Here is a 12,660-nt window from a genome sequence, read left to right on the forward strand (position 1 = left end):
TATGGCATCTCACCTTGCTGTCTCCACCAGTCAAAGCTGGTGCTGCACCAAATAAAAACATTTCCCATTGATTTCACTGGGTATGTTATTGAGACATTGGAGTTTCAACCACAAAACCATAAATTCAAGGAAAGTTTCAGAAGCTTCCTAAACAGGTTGACTTGTTCAAAGAGTTTAATATGTACTTAGCTCTGCTGCCAATCGCATGTTTCAGTTTTAGAGTTTAGTTATGGACAGTTGACGCTACTCTCTGGGAGTCTCTGTGTAAAAAAACTCTTGTGATTGATCTAAATTTAAATATAACCATCTACTTTAGGAGGAACCATGGCAAACTAGTAGTGAGACCTTGCAAACTCAGCCATGTCAAATAAATTAGGTAAAGGACATGGTCCACATCATAATTTAACTTAATGAAAGTGTTTTACTTAATAGCTTCTTAGGACAGTAGGTTGTCACCTTTCAGTTAAAAAAATACAATGGTTAGCAGATATAGAAGAACTGAGTAATGTTTAGTTTTCCAGTCCTGTGGTACATGTTGATCATTTCAGTCTTCATGAAGCCATGGCTGTGCCTTGTCTCTGGCTGTCCTGTATTGCTTTATAGTGTGCCTCCCTTGTGGGGCCCTGCATTACTCTATTTACTTCCCTATATATCTATGCATCTATGTACACCTACGTGACATACTGCATCTGACACAAACTTCTCCCCTGATCCAATCAGGACTGTTTGGATGATGTAATCTTTTTCCATCTATATTTATTTCATTCCGAATTCCAAGGAATCAGTTTGACGGTTCCACATCCCAGGACCTATCCAGTGCTATGCAGTTTGAGTAATTTTCTCATGCTTATCTCCTCACAAAAGCAGATGGTATTTCAGTCAGACCTAAAATTTAGAAAAAACTGCAGCCAGTTCTGTTTAGTATACCTACCTTTTAAATCAACCATCATACTTACATGTTGTTTATACATTTTTTGTGTAGGTATGGATAACCTATACATTTTAGACACAATTTTGTTTACATGATTAAGGGCATGGATGCACACAACTATTACTGAAGACTGTTTTTATTTTGCTAAGGAAGTTGAAAGTAAATTCCCTCCAGAGATGGTTACACTGGTGTACATGTTATGTGTCAACTACCACCGTCACTTTCGCTTGAGGGCTGCCATTTACTTATTGCAAATCAGCTCAGCTTGCCCCCTGGTGGCCAATTAGGGCCCTGCAAAGCTTCAGTTGCTGATTCAATTTGGAGGAGATTCGGCCAGATTTGGCTGCCAAATCTCCCAATCCAAATCAAATCGGGAGACCAATAAAAAGGTCCAAATTGATTTAAAGCCTCCAAATTGATTTGGAAAAGCTCAGGAGGAGATTCAGGCAGTCCCCAATTGCTACTACAGGGATCCAGACCTGGACCTTGTGCCAGTAAGTAGTGGGTGGGGGGCCTGGAGGAGGGGGAGGGGACCCCTTGACCTGCTGCCCACTCTCCCAGCCCTGTCAATGGCTGCCCCTCCTGGCCCCAGCATTCAGGAGCTTAAAAAAAATCAAACCCCGCACTCACTGGCTGCTGCTGCAGCACTCGGGCTTCTGAAGGCTCATGGTGGAGCCCCACCATGCACTACAGGGCAATGGGGGGCAGCAGGGATTGCCCCCCTCCCTGGCAGGAACTGGTGAGTGCGGGGTTGTTTTTTTTTAAAGTGCCGGACCATTGACAGGGCTGGGAGAGTGGGCATGGGATGGGCCTGTTCCATTCAGAGAGTTGGCCGATTCAGTGGCAGCTGAATCTCTGAATCAGATTTGGTGATTCAGTCAAATTGATTCGGTACAGTGATTTGAATCACCGAATCAAATCACTGTCCCGTGAATTGGCTGAATCTGAATCTGAATCTGAAGCAAATACTAGTTGCTTTGCACAGGCCTATGGCCAAAACTATAACAGTGCCTATTTCAGGCAGCCAGCTAGGGAGAAGCTGGTCACATTTATGCAAGTGCTCACTGTTTTCTAAAGTGCTCACTGATTCACATCACACAGTTCAAATCAAATTTCAGTTCAAATTAAGGGTTAATAGATGATCATTATCCATCAGGGAGGTTTTCATGCATTTCTACACTTTTATAGTAGAGATGGCAGGGAGCACTGGGACTCTGCCCACCACTCACAATCAGAGGCACAAAATTGAGGTCACTTGCTATAGTGGGCATGAGCAACAGCAAGCTCTAGATACCTGCTGTAGATACATGTTAATTAATACAGTTTAAATTGCCTAGTTTGGACTGCTCTCGTCTGCATTAACTTTAATTCTCATTTAGTGAGGATTAGTAAATTCGGACTGGAACCAATTTTAATTTGGATTATAGATGTCCACGTGTATATCGTGATGGCTGTAGTCTGGACTAAACCTAGAAAAATGTAATGTCTAAATTTACTGTAGGGTAAAATCCAGGGTAAACTTTTCCACAGTAAATGTGTCGTGTGCCATACCCTTAATCATATTTATCTAATAGTAATAGCAAACAAATAAAATTAAAAAATGTAGTGGGGCCAGATTGTCAACAGCAATAAATCTATGTAGCTCACCAATGCCAGTGGAGGAAAGATTCATCACAGACCATAATGTAAACTAAAAGATCCATAATGTTTCTGTAAAAAATTAATAGCTCTTATATACTTTAATAGTGGCCAAGGTGAGGTTTCTGTTCAAGCTGTTAAAAGAAAATCTGGAGTGAAATAATTTGCTTCTAAGATAAAATCTTTTATGCCAAAATGGTGAAAATCGTTAAAACCTAGTTATGATGCAAGTACTTAAAATAGGCGTCTCTGAAGGAAGCACTGACAGAATAACTATTACACTACAGGTGAACCATTCTAATGTCTGACCTTTGAACATTGTCTTCTCCGCTACTTAAATATATTATTGTGGAAAAATCCTTTGTGGGCTAAACATAAAATTGTACCACAACCAAGACATGCTAATGAAGCCTTCTGAGTTTCTCTTTAATGGGGTGTTCAATTAAGTTCATTGTAACTCTTTCCTAGTTAACACAATGCGTTTATAGCTTTTGTTCAAACCTAAGGCTATAATGCTTGAAACTTGGTTTTCTTGAAGCTAAAGTAACTCTTAGCACAGATTATAACCTGTAGGTATTCTGCCATCTTTCCCAGTAAAATATATGGATTCCTTACTAATTGCTCTAGTTTATTCCCAGCCCTTCTTGGCACATACTTGTATTTCGTTATATCATTGTCTCTGTCCAACTAATGAGTAAAAAAAATGAGACATAAATGTCATTTCATGGGGAATAAAAAGGCAATCCATTGATTGAGAGTGAAAATACTGGATTTTTTTGCCAAATTTCACTAAAACTGATTTTTTTTTCCTTCCTGAGACTTATGCATTATGAGGGCACCCTCCATAAAATTGATGCCCGGTGGACCCCAACTGTGTGCTTTACCTGCCATAGGATGCATCTACATGTTGCCTTATGGTGATATAGTGATGCACTACATCACTACATGGTGCGCTAAGGCAATGTAGTGCTCATGCAGAGCTACACATGATCGCCAGCTATGTCACCATAATGATGTGCTCTCTGGTTTTAGCATGGAACTATGGTGATGTAGCAGCAAAATCTACCTGTGTGCTGCACGCATGGCACAGTAACTGTCCATACTCTGCTGTGCTTCAGTACTTCCTTTTGGAAGCACGATGCCATAGCAACATCACCATAGATGCAGTCATAGTCTCAATATGAAGCAGTCTTTATGGACTGTGTACTCAGCATGAGTTTGTAGTATTATGCTATGACACAAAAGGGAAATGCAATTTTGAGCTGTATCAATAGAAGCATTAACTGCAAGATATAGAAAGAGATGGTGCTACTTTACGCAGGACTGGTTAGGCTTTCTCTGGGGTATTGTGTGCAATTTTGAGCTCTACATTTTAAAAATGAAGAAGTTAAGAGAGGGTCCAGAGGTAGGCAAAATAAAGAACTTGGAAGGCAAGTCATAGAGGAAAGGTTGAAGGAAATAGACATGCTCAGCTTGCAGAAAAGGTGCTTAAGAGGGGACATGGTTGCAACCTTTAAATATTTGAAGGGCTGCCATAAGGAAGAGGGAAATCACCTTGTTTCACTTTTGCTTCAGAGAGCAGGATTTGGGCCAATAGCTTGAAGTTGCAGCAACACAGGTTCAGATTGGATATATAAAAAACTTCTTCGCTGTTAGAAGTGAGGCGATAGAACAGATTGCCTAGAGATTGTGGAGCCTCCATCAAGAAGAGATTGGACAAGAATTGGATAGATTATGTACATGTAGCTATGCCTATGTTCTTCTATGGGCATTTCCCATGCTTCTGGGCATTGCCAATTGCTTCATGGGGCTGGGAAAGAATTTTTCCCCTCCAGCCTGTACACAGGTCAGGGTTTTTCTTTCACCTTCCTCAGGAGCTTTGGATGTTGGCTGCAGTCAACACTGGAAATTTTGACTGATGTATGCTAGTGCTCCTGTTAGTATTTTAACCTGGATGTTCCTTGCCTCTCCACTCAGGATCAGACTGATCACCATATTTGGGGTCAGGAAGGAATTTTACCCTATGGCCAGACTGGTACAGACTGGAGATTTTTGCCTTTCTCTGCAGCAGAAGGCATGTCCCTCTTTTTTCAATTTCGGCATATTTTAACAACCCTCACAGCAGCAGGACACTAGACACGGTTAACCCCTTGCTTTACCTGTGGTAGGTTAAGGTGCTATACCCTGTGGTTGTATCAGGGTTGACTGTATCAGGGTTACTAATAGGATAGACAATGGATTTGTATAGGGTGGTTTGAATAGGGATGTCCTATCCTCTGATGGAGGTTGGACTAGATGACCTCTGAAGGTCCCTCCCAGCCCTACTTTTCTATAATACTGTGATTGATTACCTCCCAAATATATTCAGATTTACAAAGATGAAAGCAGCATCACTTCCTGAATCATGTGCTTCTTGCTGGGGAAAGGACTATGTAGAAATACAAGGCTAAGTCTGAAATAAGGAATAACTCTGAATGCACAGTAGGGGGTGTTCAAAGCCAACCAGTGGCTATGAACATAAAGCAGTCAGGTACAGCAAATGGGAAAAGAATTGCTGGAAAACCCATTCCTTAAAAGAAGCTATGAGGTTAAAAATTCACAAGTCCAACCAGAACAATAATTTATCTGCAATACAAAACACTCTCTTATAAAAGCAAATGCAAATGGTAAATGACATTCTCCCTTTGTTGTCTCCACCAGTCAAAGAAGCTTTGACTGGTGGAGACAACAAGGTGAGAGCATCAGGCCCTCAGTATGGAAATGGCCATACAAAAATATCTTATATTAATGGATCATTGAGAATTTGGCCTATATCTTTTGGAAAAGTATAACTTAGTAAAACAAACAAACAAATCCCAAAAAACAAAGAACAAAACCAACAAAACCCCTACTTAATCAAATCTAAATACTAATACATTCCATATTGAGGATGAGGGTACTTTTCCCTAATTATCATGAATAAGCCTTATTTTTACAGTATTTAAAAAAAATCTCTTAAGACATGTTACAATTTGTAAAATAGTATTACTTACATTTTCAAAATTCATATGGCATAGTAGCATTCAATATAAGCTTTAAAGAGTTGAAAATCCTATACAGCAGTAGAATAGACCCCAGATTCACCTCTCATACTCGTTTTTTTGTTTTTCTGTTTATTATTTTTTTCCCACAAAATTTGGTCTTAAAACATTTTTTGTTTTGGTCTTCATGAAAAATGTCCCGTTCATCCTACAACTTCTATCCTATCCAAACTGTGAAAACATTCCTCAAACTGAGCATTTACTTATGTAAACAGCACTACTAGTATTCAGTGGGTGTGTCTCCATGTGATGCTTAATGCACATTAGCTTAAGTTAATGTGCATTAAGGGCATGTGTCCACACATGTGCACCTTTAATGCACATTAAAAATGGCAAATTTAGACTATTCACACCTCAATTTGATACCTGCAAATGGAGGTATCAAATTGAGATGCGAATAGTAAAATGCATTAACACACACGTAGATGCGTTAAAGCGCATTAACACTGTGTGTGGACTAATTTGGTACTAACTTTAATCCATTTCAAGTCAGTCTATACACAGCGTTAATGCACTTTAACACCTGCAGATGTAGACTCCTGCTTAAATCCGCTTAATGTGTGTTAATCTAATGCACATTACATTTAGGTACGCTTAAATGCACATGTAGACAAGCTCAGTCTGTAGTATCATAAGTTTAGTAGACTTGTTACTAGAATTTTGGACTTCCGTGGTGATGAAAATTAAGGTAGATCATAAGGAGAGGGAGGATTTGACTCCATCTTATTATATATATTATCCCCACAACTTTGCACTGAGTACAGAAACTCCAGAGAGAGCAGTAGACAATCAGATTTAGGCTGATCTCCATGTTGGGTCCTGATTTTGTCAAACCTGCTCACTGAAAATTCAGGGTGACTGAGAAGCCAAACTGGAAACCCTTGAACTGCACATTTCTAATAGTTATACACTCTTCAGTGGGTATGTCTACACAACACGCTACTGCACCGTAGCTCATTGCTACAGTGCAGTAGCATTGCCAGGCACTAACCATGTGGTGATGCTACTGCACAGTAGTAATGTGCTACTGCGCAGTCACTCATTGCTACTGCACAATAGCATATGAAAAAACTGTGCGGGGTTGGTACTGCACAGTAACCTCATTTAGTACTTGCTTGTGCAAGTACTAAATGAATTATGCAAGTACTAAATGACTGTACAGGAACAACTGTGCAGTCTGCCATATGTGTAGATGTGGCCAGTATCAACAGATTTTGCAGGTTTGAGAAAGGTAATTCCCTCAAGCCTTTAGGAAAATTTACCTTTAACCGACACAACAAAAAACTAGATACAATGAGAACATGCTAAACCCAAGGCCTTAAAGGAAAAGGAAGATGGGCAAAAACAGGAAACAGTTGCCAGTTGAACTAATATAAATTTACATTCTGTGAGAAAATTTGACATTTGAAGAATTTCTTTTGTCCTGAAATTGAACAATAACTCAGAATGCTCCAAGAAATAAAATTCATTTTAATAAGACCACTTTTATTTTGTTACTTTGTTATATTATAATTTTAAAAAGTGCTTTTGACCTTAATTATTTTTCTAAAAATATTCTAGAGACCCACAAAATGTTTCAGTTTTCAGGTGGAAATGTTTTCCATAATATTTTCAACTAATATCATGCTAGAGGGAACACAATTAACATGCATTAATTTCTTTTTTCCTTCGATCTTACCTTCGCAGTTTTTCAAGCTGTGGGTACATCTACATGTGCCATTAAGGTGACATGATAAACTCTGGTGCAGTTTGCACTGGAGTTTATCATGGCACTTTATTGGCATGTGTAGATACTCAAACTGCAGTCTGGGGCACGTGTGCAGATGCTGTGCCCAGGACAACAGCAGTTTGAGTTGGGGAAGAACAGCATCAGGCTGTGAGGGGATCCAGGGGGGTCAGCCCTGGGCTCTGGGAGGTGGTGTGGGGTGGCACAGGGTCTGGCTGGGGCACAAGAGCACCCCAGTGTACATAGACCTGTGGCTACAGGGCAGGCAGGGGTCTGGTCCCCTGCTGCCTGGACTGACTGGGCACAATGTATGGCTGGGTCAGCGTTTACACATGCATTTAGCTGCAGTTATTTTTGCTGCCATAAAAAGGTACTGTCTCTGACAGTACTATCTTATGGTGGAAAAAATGTGTTTGTTATGGTCTAATAGTATTGCACATGCAGACTCTGATGCTTTACATTAGGGTTGTCAATCGGGGGTATGCATACCCCTGGCGGGTACTTTGAAAGGTCTCAAGGAGTACGCAGGGGTGGGTGGGGATGGAGCGCTGTCACCTCGCACTGCTGCCTCACAGGAGCAGGGTCATACAGATGTTGTGCTGCTGCCACTCTGCTGCTTGTCATGCCCCCGCTTCGCACTCACTCCCCCCTGAGGTATACTTATTAAAAAGGGGGCAGCAAGGGGTACACTTATTAAAAAAAGGTTGAAAACCCCTGCTTTACATCACAGAAAATTAGTCTACGGTGCAGTTAAGCACACATGTAGATGCACCCAGTGTTGATTTCCTTCCCTTTTGAACATGGCCAATCTTGTACCTGAATATGTAATCCCTGTCTACTAGGCCTTGTTTACCTAAGGAAAGCATGTAACCTTTTTCTCCTGAATGTACCCTCAGTGAAGATAAAAGTAGAGCTGCATATTTGACCAATCAAATAATATTTGATCAATTGACTGGTCAAGCATTGGTCAAAAATTGTAAAACATTGCTAATATAGTTAAACTAGTTAATTGCCCGTCAAGAATGACAGGGGATGGGAGGGGGGTAGAGGGGGGCTGGGATGGAGTGCTGCCACCTAATGCCCCATGCTGCCACTGTTCTGCCTCTTGCAGGGAGCAGGGTGGGGGAGCCGAGGCCAGCAGCTCCCCCACCCACTGTCCTTGTGTCCCCACCATCATGGCTGCACTCCACCACTGCCAGCTCCTGCTGGAATGCTTGTTCACACTCTGATTAGCTGTTTGTCAGCCAATCAGAGCATGAATAAAGCATTATGGACGGACAGACAGACAGACTGACTTAAGCTTTTATAATATTAGAACAATACACAGAAAAAGCATAAATTTTCCATTAAGAAATGTGTCAAAAACCAAGAAAAATATCAGATTTGTCAAGAAAATTGCAAAAAAAAAAAAATTAACTCTCCATAAAATTGCTATAATCATTGACCAGTCAAAAAATATGAAATCAATTGATAATATCTGACTGGTCAATTGACTGGTTTGCCAGCCATAGATAAAAGTCTTAAAAAATATAAAGAGAAAAACCTTTAGGTTAGTCAGTGCTTATACTAATGTGTAGCATGTGTAAACAGACTATCTGCCCTGAGCTTTCATCTATCTGGCTGGAACTAGGCAGAACTTTTTATTGTATTATTATTAAAACATTTAATTGGTGATATAGTATTTAATCTCACAGGAAACATTGTCTGTTAAATAAGATTGAGTACTGGAACTATCATGCTCTTGAGTATGACAGTGATCAGGTTAAGGAAATTTATAACACTGGGTCAAATGAACAGCTGCATAGTTTAAGCACCCTAGCTTATTCATTCAAAAAAATATGATAACAGTCAAATGAAAGTGACATTTCCACACACTCTGTGTATGACTGGAAAAAGCACAGTCAATGTCTCTTTACCTCTGTAATTAGGTATTATTAAGATAAACATTGTTGAATATACACACAAGTGCATCTCTCATGTTTGGAAGCATCATCTCTTCTATCATTATCTCTTTTATCCCTGAGGACCCTTAGAAAATTCCAGGCTAAGGACTTATTTACATCAGGAAGTTGCACTAGTTTAACTTAAAATGGTATTTAAACTTCCAAGTAAAAATTTTTATATAGTTTTAGTTATCTTAAACCAATTTATCTTAAACTTACACAAGGAAATCAGTTTAAGATCACTCCTTCAGGTAAACCAGTTCAGCTTTCTCTGACAAGTGCTTTTCTGGTGTTGCTGAGGCATGGTCTACATCAGAGAACATTTCCTATAGCACAGCTATGTCAGTTTGGAATCTAAACGTTATCAATCTAATTCTACTGGTATAAGCCACACCACAGGCACATTAATGCTGGTATCAAGTTACCCTGTCTAGGTAGGGTTACCATACATCCAGGTTTTCCCAGACATGTCCTCTTTTTGGGTCCTCCCATCTCTGTCTAGGTGTTTCTTTAAAATATTAACAAATGTCCGGGATTTTGCTCTGCTCACCATCAAAGTTTTCCCTGGCATTTCCCAGCTTGCCCTAGCAAGGAGCTGCTTGGGGCTGAGGGGAGTAGGGAGAGGGCAATTGGAGGCAGGGGAAATCATGTGCATTTGGGTGCGCACAAGCATGGTAGTTGAATGCAGGTAAGTCTATGGGTGGTGAGAGTTGGAGGGCCAGGGCTTGGGGACTGTCCAGGGGTGGGTGTGTGTGTGTGTGCAGAGAGGGGATGGGGCGGGTGCCTGCTGGAACTGGGGGAAGCTGTCTGGGCACCAGGGCTGCAGCAGGGCAGAGGGGGAGGCACTTGTTCCTCCAGCAGGGGAAGGGGGTGGGGGGACCCTTTAGGGGCAGCAGAGAACTGTGTGGCCAGCCTGGCTGCACTGGGGCCTGTGCCCATGCTCATGGGGTGGGGCAGCCAGAAGGTGCTGCAGGGCTGGGGGAGCAGGGGTCTGTGGTTCGGGAATGAGGGGCTGGCGGTACTGTGGCTTGGGAGTGAGAGACACAGGTGGGGAGGGGACTGTGGGTTGGAAGTGTAGTGCACAGGCAGTGCCAGGGGGCTGCGAGTTGAGAGTGAGGGGCATCAGCATGGGTTGGGTGGGGCTGTGGTTTGGGAGAGCGAGGCAGGGATAGAGCATGGGCATATCACTTCCCCCCAACCATTGTATTACCTCCCTCTCCCTGACAGGTGTCCTATTTTTTTGAAACTGGAAATATGGTAATCCTATGTATGGGCAAAAGGCCATTTCATAACCCAAACTGGGGCTACAACTACATTACAGATGTCTAGAAAGTGTACATCAGTCGAGGATGTGAAGAGGTGTGATTTCTGAGTGACATACCTACGCTGGTATTTACACAGGCAAAAAATGTGCTTACACTGACAGTTATTTTGCTTGAAGGGGTTATTTTACTGTAGTAGTACAGTAAAAGCTCTATTATCTGGCATCCCCTGGGAATGGGGGATGCCGGATAACAAAATATGCCAGTTAATTGAGCGGCCCTGACCGCCGCTTCTCCTGCCGTGTCTGGGGTGTCCCTTCACCCCTCCCACGGCATCGCTGCCCCTCCCGCGGGTCCTGCACAGCCTGTTATGCCCCCGGGGTGTTGGGGCTCGGCAGTGCAGGCTGCTTTGCCCTGAGCCATTAGGGCTCGGAGAAACCGGAAGTGCCACAGTGGGCACTTCCAGTTTCACTTTATCTTACAAGCTGGCATACCAGTTAGTGGAGCATGCCAGCTTGTAAGATGCCAGTTAACAGAACTTCTACTGTACAAAGCAAAGCCATGCTGCTTTAGCTGCATCTGCAGTAGGAGGACTTTGTTGTTTTAACATCCCATATACCTATATCCCAGGCTATGAATATATGAATACAGCAACCATATGTCCTGGTTTAGCCAGGATAGTCCTCGATTTCAAAGACTAGTCCCAGTCGGCTGTTGAGAATTATAAGGGGCATCCTAGAAATGCAGGGGCATGGGGTGCAGCCTGGCTGGGAGTTGGAGTGGTGCGGAATGCCTTGCTGGCGAGCAAGCAGGCACCTGTGGGGAGTGCTATCAGGTACTCTGTTATGACCCCATGGTGAGTATAATGGTAGTTTATCTTCCAGTCAAAGCAAGGTAGGTAAATGTAGTTTAGACTTCAATTATCACAGGGTGAGACTGCAAATGGGCAGGTAGTGCAGAACAGTGGGTAATGGATGAAGTTCCATTTGCTTCTATCCCACATTAAGCTGTTTGTATGCCCATACACCTAGCTTAGATCTAGTCAGGTGTAAGTTATATCAGCACAATTACTTGGATTAGGAGGTAGATTTTTGTTGCTTCTGAATCACAATGTCCACATAATCCACATACTGAATTGTAATTTATATGCATGGACTTCACACTTCTCTACTTAATTCAACTTTGCTTCCAGAAGTATCTCTGTGTGGAGTGGTGATGCTCAATCTTTTGTCCCCATGAGCCAGATCCTGGGTTGGTCCATGGGCCAGATTCAGCATGGGTTGGTGCATGGGCCTGTGTCATTTGGTCTGCAAGGTGCCCCACCGAGCCAGAAATTTGGCAATGGGAGGGGTATCAGTGTTAACTGCAGCAGCTCTGGAAGCCATAGCAGTTAATGCTGCCACTCCCCAGTCCCATGGGGAGTCCCATGGGCCAGATGACATGGTTCTGTGGGCTTGATTTGGCCCACGGGCTGGAGGTAAGAACCACTCATGCAGACAAACCCCAAGTCTTTGATATGAAGAAATAATTTCCTTTCCCAGTGATCTATTTCAGGGGTGATCCAAGTGATCCAAGACGGGTGTCAAACATATGGCTCATGGGTTAGATCCATCCTGCTAACCCAGATCATCCAGCCTTTGAACTTTTCTGTTGACTCTGACTGAGCTGGTGGGACTTTCTGCAGTAGCAGCCAGCACCCCTGAGATAGTAGCACTGAACAGCACTGCCACAAGAAGCCCTGCCACTGCAACCAGAACCAGGGCAAAAGACCCTGCTCAGTGGGTTCTTGTCAGGGTGGCAGAGCTTCTGGTCACAGTGTTGCTGCTCATTCCTTGGCTCTCACTGGAGTGTTGGCTGCTGCCACAGGAAGCCCCTGTCATTCCACCCCTCCCGCCTTGGTCAGAGCCCTGGCCCTGGCTGCAGTGGTCAGGCTTCAGCCTACAGTGTTGATGGAGTTGGTGGCATGGTTTGCACATGGTGCCATTGGGGTGGTCAGTGCCCCAGCTCTCACTGGGATGCAGGCTGCCACCATGGGAAATGCAGTGCTGCTCAGGTTGTCAGTGGCTGGCTGCCACCACAG

The sequence above is a fragment of the Alligator sinensis genome, unplaced genomic scaffold (assembly GCF_000455745.1).
Source record: "Alligator sinensis unplaced genomic scaffold, ASM45574v1 scaffold428_1, whole genome shotgun sequence".
In the NCBI taxonomy this organism is placed as follows: Eukaryota; Metazoa; Chordata; order Crocodylia; family Alligatoridae; genus Alligator; species Alligator sinensis.